The sequence below is a fragment of the Scophthalmus maximus genome, chromosome 20 (genome assembly GCF_022379125.1).
Source record: "Scophthalmus maximus strain ysfricsl-2021 chromosome 20, ASM2237912v1, whole genome shotgun sequence".
NCBI classification, from domain to species: domain Eukaryota; kingdom Metazoa; phylum Chordata; class Actinopteri; order Pleuronectiformes; family Scophthalmidae; genus Scophthalmus; species Scophthalmus maximus.
The window spans coordinates 9,956,959-9,965,261 of NC_061534.1; positions in this window are offsets into that span (position 1 = coordinate 9,956,959).

Genomic DNA, 8,303 nt, shown 5'->3' on the forward strand with positions numbered 1-8,303 from the left:
AAAAAGCAAGATAGTCAAAATAAATGCCAAACGGGGGGATTTTGCGGTGTTACAGCAGCAAATAGGTTAGAGTTTTAGTAAGAGACTCCTTCAAAAGTTTCACAAGTAATTAAAAAAATAAGTACGATAATAAATACACGGTAAAATAAGATAAATCAATACAAAATAAGTCATTAGTCAACAAAACTTGACGTCACAGTAAACAGACTCCACGGTTGAAGGTTGAAAGTAGGAGTCATGGTCAGTGCAGGGCATAAAAGTTTTTAAAGGTGCTATGTGTAACTTTTTGCTGGAGTTAGGCAATTCATTTTCTCAGATTAGTCATAGCCTATACCATATTTGACAAAATCCTCATAAAAATCAAGATTCATTATCCAAAACAAAACAGATCAGCAAACTTTCAATTACATTCCACTCTCTTTATCATAATAAAGAAAAAAAAATTAAAATTAATCTCAGGATTTATAGTTGATCCGCTGTACAATAAGTGTTTGTTAAACAGGAAAAACAGTACTAACATGTGTCTCACTGTCCCCTCTACAGAGCCACATTGAAGTTTTAAACAGACATTTGCTATTTATAGTTCAAACATTTCAATCTCTCTTGTCAGAATCAAAAGAAAAATTCCAATCTGACACAATTAAATGATAATTGAGGAATATTGGTTTTCTCCCCTGCTTCACATGTGGAAACATCTATTGTTGCACATCTGGAAAATGGCAGCAGCAAGAAAATTGCTGCAAATTTCCCAACTGTTTATGCAAAACAGTTCCTGCACCATAAGTCCTTTCCAAACCTCATTGAACAAAGTGGACCAGAAAAAGCTCAATTGAATGTGGTCCAGAGGAGTTAGAAACAGTTCAAGAACAGTGATTTTAGAGGGTCTAATGACGCTTTTCTTCTGAATAAATGTTTTAGGAAAAAATGAGAAAAAAACAGGATTTTAGGGCATGAAATCTACAGTAAAAGGCTCATGCAGCCCCTTGATGATTGACCTTGAGTTTGAGACGAGCAGACCGGAGAGAAACATCTTACACACATCTGCACAGATATCAATTTTCCTTCCTTGTCAGCCTCTGGGCATGTTATCATCACCTACAAAAAAGAAGCAGATACATTAAGTGGGAGCTGAGGGCTTTTCCCAGAACTGCACCTCTAAATGAAGACCTCCAGTTTAGCATGATTTAAGTATGATCCTGGCCCTGCGAACATATTGCTACCATGTGCTGTCTGTCCAATGTATTCAAACCTGGAGGTGGCTGGGGAATGATTTCAGAGCTCTGGTATCAAAGGGTGAGTCAGGTGGTGGTCATCATGTACAGCCAGATGATGCATACATCAGCATGGACACAAGAACACACATATATACTGACTGTTATGATGAATTCAGTCCCCATCTGGCCAAACATACCAAGACGGTAAAATGTAGTTGAAGCAGGTGTGTGTCTCTGGAGGCCTGCCAATCAAGCAGTGGGAACTGAGTTATTATAGACCAACTGTGTGGAGTAGTGGTTACCGTAGAAGGCTGATCAAGTGTCACACACACGCGCATGCACGCACACACACACACACACGCACACACACACACACACACACTCAGCTTCCTCTCTGTCATTGTCTCGCAGAGAATAGACTCTTGTTCACTGTGGTCAAACTGAAGGTCCACTCCTCAACGAGTGCAGAAAACTTTGGGTCTCTCAAGAATAAAAAGTTCACAAACTCATCACCTTGTGCTGCTTTATTGACCCATTTCAATTTTTATTTTCATTTCATTGCACTAAACATGAGATACTTTTGTGCTCAGGTGAGGGGAATTAACAGCTGAAAAACAGAGCAAATAAATTTAAAAAAACAAGGAGCATTGAGGTTGGCACACTTACTTAACTACTGTGCTTTTACCTCCTCCTCCTTCTCGCCTCCTCAATCTTGCAAAGAACAAGCCATATGAAACGGTAATTGCTTTATAATTGCCACGGTTCTGCTATGGGCGAAAATTTCTAAAGGCAGGATACAAGAAAAGGATAGTGTTTCATCCAGAGACCTCTGAGGTATCCCAGCACAGCTTCCACTCAGGAACACATTGTTCATAAAGAGGGAAGCAGTGGATAAAAGCGAGAGGCTCTTACATATTTTCAATCTTGTTAAAAATACATTGAACATAGTACCTGTAGCTTCTTTTAAATGATTTATCTAAACTCTTAAGCTTTTGCTAATATTTCAACATTGTTTTTAATCTCTTTGTATGATTATCTTGGCTTTACTATGAGATATGTCAGATTTTTTTCATCCTCAAACATGTAATTTACAGCAAACTGATGCTGCCTCGAATGACGTCATCGCTTGAGGAAATGTATCGGACCAACTACCGCTGGAGCCGCAAAAGGCTTTAAAGATCTTTTCCCCATATACATAGTTCCCAAGCGCTGCTAACAAATATTAACGTGTAAAATTGTCAGAGTTCCCATTAAAGCACATTGTAATCCTGTTAAAACAACAAGTTATTTAGTCTACATTAAGGTAAATTAAGCCTAAACTTGAGCTAAATCGTGTGCACAACCACTAGTTGCTACACATATTGGTACACTGCTTTCTAAAGCAAGTTGGTCCCTTCTCTATTTCACAAACACACACTCACCAACAGAGCTTGTAACCAGCATATCTTACTTTTATTGTATCTCTTATTATAATAATGCTATTTTACAACATATTGTTGTAGCTGAACTTGTGGTTCCAGAATTGGATCTGGACCGAGATAAGCATTCAAAAACAAAGTGGACATTTAGGCCTACAAATTATAAGCAATCAATGCTCACGGTCAGAAAACACAGAATTCAATTAGAAAAAGAAAGAGAAAAAATATAAAAGTGCACCATTTACCGGAAAAAAAATAAATACAATCTTGTGGTGGGAAATAAAGAGAAACTGGAAGCGGGAGTATCATGGTGAGAAAAAGAATATCATAACAAACAAACAAAAAAAAATCTCTGACAGGTAACATCCTGTCTTGAAAGAGAAGATTGACTGATGAAAAGGATAAACAGATCAACTTTGTCCTATAATAGCAGACACGCATGTCTAACTCCTTGTTTTTTTTACCTCCTCTCTTCCATTTTTCTTTGCAGTCTCCTCCTCCTCCTCCACAAGCCACTTTGCTTTGATTCAGTTCTGTATCTGTATTTTAAAAGACTCAATTACACGGGATCCCGCGGTGAAAATTACGGATGTTTTCCACTATTTCTCCCCACTGGGACACCATGACCCCTCCCCGGCTCCATCAACCCCCCCCCCCCCTCTTTTCTCCTTCCCTCCCGGCCTCTCCCCCCACCTGTCCTATTTGTCTCCTCTCCCACAGTCGCCCATTTCTCTTGCTAAACGTTGGCTTTGCTGTGTGTATCTGCGACTGAGAGGAAATAATAGCTAAATGGCCTTGTTTGTTAGCTCTGTGCACTGCGAGCTGACAAAGAGTGTTTTGCAGGTAATTCTTCCACTGTCACCACACAACAAGCCTCTGAAAAGAGTTTCTTAAGGATGAGACGAGGCGCTGCTCAAACCAAAACACCGGGCATGACAGGAATAAAAGCACATCAGCGGGCGAGAGTTTCAAAGATGGACAAAATGGTTGTTTTTATTCGACCAAAGCGAAGCAGTGTTTTGATTATTTGCGGGGCCCACAGCTTATTTGAGTCTGGGGAATTTTAAAAGTGGAATCTGTCTTTGATGTACTCCGTTGGTGTTGACTCTACTTGCCTACTGCTGTGTCGCTCATACTCACTCAGGTGCAAAGCGGCAGGTAATGCTCAACCAAAGTGTTTGGCTGGATCAGCGGGTACGGTGGCCTTACGTTCACACATCCCATGAGGCAAAAAATGTTGTCCTCATTTCATGCATATAAAGGAGCACGCATATTCTAGGGCTTTCTGACAGACACTTGGTGAGCTTTACCCATTGACATAAAGTGACTTTTAGGATCCAAAACTAAAGTGTCAGTGTTATGTTTTACATTCCATAGAACAAAAATGACTAAAACTGAAATGTATTTATCTTTCATCAAGGGCAGGCTTTGCAACTGATGAGGTACCACTTACCTCTGAACTGTTAAATGACCTCAGCAGTCCTTTTTCAATTATTAAAATCAAATTATACACCTCACATTATGTACTAGACATGTACATCAACTTGCAAACCATGTGCATCCACTTGAACAGTACTTAAATAAATTACTAAACAGACACTTTTTAAACTCTGACAGAATTTATTTAACTCCCAAAAATCGAAATCACAATTACTAACAGTCCATGTAAATCTAATAGGGTCGTCCTGGTGTTTTGAGGCAAGAATCTTTCACTATACCTCATTTATTTTGTCTAATACAGACATACCTTGGTGCCAAATTATTACTATTGAATGATGATTCAGTTCAGAGCTGTCTTTCATTTAATTAATTTACTATGTGATTTTTACTTTTCACAGTTATCCCTTTAACTTTGAGGTTACGGTGGTGGGGTGGTTAGGAAACATGGATAACTAGGATCAGACAGTTTGTCATGGGGACTCAATTTATATAGTGATATGCTGTATTTGTGTGATTACTACTGTCTTGCTGCACCTGCACAGAACGTAGGTTAAGGGATTTAGTAAAAGAAATGTCAATTTCCTTCACAAAATCACAGAAAATACATTGTCGCTTTAACCACAATTAACATAAGGTAAGGGCCCAATGATGAAGGCCGGTTAAACACCCAACCCAAAGAGCCAGCATACCCTGTGGTGTAATTCAGGCACCATTGGAAAACATTGCATTACCATCCATCATAACACACGCCATAACAACCAAATAACCAGCGCCATTAAACATTTAGTTCGTCCAAGGGATTCACAGAGAGTGGGGCCTTCAAACCTACTAGCATTCCCACCATGAACCCGATAGGCCCCTCATCCATTCACCACCTCGCACAGCAACGGATCGAAGAACATAAAGAGTGTGTGCCAGCAAACAAACCCCACCAGCCGACCCCCCGGGAGAGGAGGGGAATGGTAGAGGCGCGAGCCAAGTCCCCTTGCAAATGAGGGAAATAAATCTATTGATTTGAGATCAACATGCAGCATTACTGCTGTTGGACCGGGGGACCTGGGGCTGTGGAGGAGGGTGTAATAGTGAAGGAAGGTTTTTTGTTGACAGCGCCTCTGATACAAAAATCTGACAGAAACTTATGTTTTTAGTCAAGATTCAATATTGAATACAGACACAGGACTTTCAGCAGGTCAAAGAGCCTTTGATAGGATTGGAAGCAAGCTCACTCTGAATCTTACTTTTTGACATCTTACTTAATGCTTCCATAATTTGCAGGTTGGCTCCTGACTGGAAGTTGATCGGTACGTATGAAGAAAGAACAGGTAGTGCAGGCTCAACAGGTCTCAACTTGCCGAGCGAGAAACTGCATGTTTCTGGATTGCAGGCATAATCGAAGCTCACATGCTCATTGCTGTCTTCCACCGAATATTGAAAAGCACTTTCATTACATTAAAGTGTGTATACTGTAGAGTCTGCAAAAGATAAAAAGTCAAGGTTCGTTTTAGGAGTGTGTAGGAGTTCAGCAAGTCATTAAATAAAAAAAAAAGGAAATAATAGGACACATTTCATATTTAGCTGAGTCTGATGAATGTATTTGCTTTAAAAGTGAAAGTTACAGTTTATGATCACAATGAATATCTAGTCAACAAATGGTCACTGAATCAGAAATGGTTTGACATTCTGTTGTTAATATACACTATACAGGAATTGTATATAAAATAGTAAAAATAATTCAGAATTTCACGATTTGGCGGGAAATACCGGGAGATTCACTTTAGACATAAGGTTGATGAGAATATTGATACAACTCTAATGCTTGCACATTAAATGAGATGCTAGTGACTGGAAACAGAGTGACTCAGCTAGCCTGGCCAAGCCCAAAGGTTACAAAAAGCACCTTGCAGCACCTCCAAAATTCACTTATTAACACGTGATATCTAATTTGTTTAATCCATGCAAAAACTCAAATGTTAAAATGGCAAATTTGGGCAATATTGCCTCCTCAGAGGCAGATCCAAGCCAGCTGTTTCCTCTCTTAGCTGAGCTAACAGGCGGGGCTGACTGTACAAGGGAACAATATTTCCCAAAATGAGTGCTAAGTGAAAATGTCAAATGTCAAAGAGCTAGCAACCTACAACCCGACGTTGCATCGGTTCAGTTATAGATCAATTATAACAGAGTAATTTAATCTGGCATGGAAAAGGTTATTGATTCTTGTTCGCCCCACAGGGCCTCCAGACTCCGGTCCAGTCCGTGTTAGTGGGTGGCTGAGCTACGTTTTGTTGTAACAGGAGCCAAGGAAGTCTTCGCACACATTAACCCTTTTAGATGAGCAACATTGAGTAGCAGGCAAAATATTTCTATTTTTCCATCAATATTTCATCACCGGCTCAGGCCAAACAAAGCCAGGGGCTCTGACCGTAATGGTCCCATCTGTCTATAGATCTCCAGGACGTCACCATATGGATGTCCTTTGACACCAGAAAACAGGCTTCGACATCAAGGAAACACACACAGGATCCATGGATGTTAGTTAGCCCGTAGGCGAACTGTATCCCGTTTTTATTTGCACGGTTCCTCGCAGATGGTCTTTTGATGTTGTAGCAGCGAGATCGAATTTCAAGAGTGCGTGTGGGCGAAGTGGACATCTCGGCTATTAGGACAAATCAGTCCTGTTTGGGTACATCAGTGACATTTATATCCAATAAGTGATCTGAGACACAGTGTTAATTAACAGACTAATTCAACAGTGTTAATGCTGCAAGAGTATTCTGTCCTCAGTTGCCTGTTTGCTCAGCACTTACATAATCTTTATTTAATCAAACACAGCCACGTAAGGGAAGTTTGAAACAGCCTTCACCCTTGTATTTGACTATATAATATAAGAGTTAAGCCTTCCTCTTTTATCCCTCTACATCTAGTGCTTCGGTGAATATGAAAGGTATTAATATAAATAATGTATCAATAATAAGCCGACAAGATTGCCGTGATATCCTTTCCTGCAAATCGCTCATTGTTTTTGTTTTGAGTGACCTCATCAGCTTTGCCAGGCCCATTAGCTTTCTGCACAAACCTCAGGGGACCCGTCCATTAACCCTTACCTGCTTAGGACAGCATTTTATTGAGCTGATTGTTTTTAATACAAGCACAGATTGAATAAAATGTGATGGTGGTAATAGCGAGGGAAAAGAAAAGTCACACACAAATGAAAGAAGGTGAACACAAAGAATTTGGAATACGTTTGACGCAGCCAATGTTTGAAGAATTTTCAGACAAATCAAATCAAAAGCAGAAATATTTGAAGGATCCAACCTGGCTCCTGGAGGCAGGTGAAGGAGAAGCAGCAGAAAGAAATGACAACAGAGCCCCCATACGGCTCCCTGGGCTTAGGTTACACACACACCATGGTGAAGGAGCCACTTCGGCCTCTAATTGGTGGTAATTAACCCTCCGTGGCCATTGTTCCTGCTGCATTGTGTTTAGAGAGGGGGTCAGTGAGTCTCTCTGCAGAGACCGGTAGGTGAAGAGCACAGATTGAATGACCACAAAATATTCTGATGGGTAAAAGACAGAAAACATTCTCATGCGCTTTGTTCAGTTAATTACCACCTCTCCCCCTCTATACCCCCCCAATTAAAAAAAATAAAAGTAAAGAATATCATAGCGGCTCCCAATGTTGGCGATGTTTGTGTTTTAATTTTTAATTCGATTATGGAATCCTAAGTGTCTTAAAAAATGTCTGCAACCCCTGGGCTACAAGTACAAGGTCACTGAGCTGTTATTTTAGATTATACTGATAACAAATAGTTATTTATGGTTAAAATAATGGATTAAGTAATGCTTTATAGAACAACTATCAGCATTAATATCAACAAAAATGACTTTGGTTTATCTCCTTGAAAAAGACTGTGGAGAATGCAGACCAAAATAAACATTAACACTCTCAGTCCTGATGAATTTGTGTTAAAAATAAAGTTTATTGATGACTTATTAATCATAACTGCAGATATGACAGCTAATTAAAAGGAGAAATTGATTACCAGAATTTACATCTCAATTGTTACCAAAAGGTAGTATTTTCAAATTCTGCCAACCCAGATGTTTTTCTAAACAATAGCTAATTGATTAGTTATGAAATAACCATCAATACAGCTATTACTTTCAACTTGCCTGATTAGAAAGTGTCACTGTTCGGCCTAATGACCAGAGCAAATATTTGCACCTTGAATTC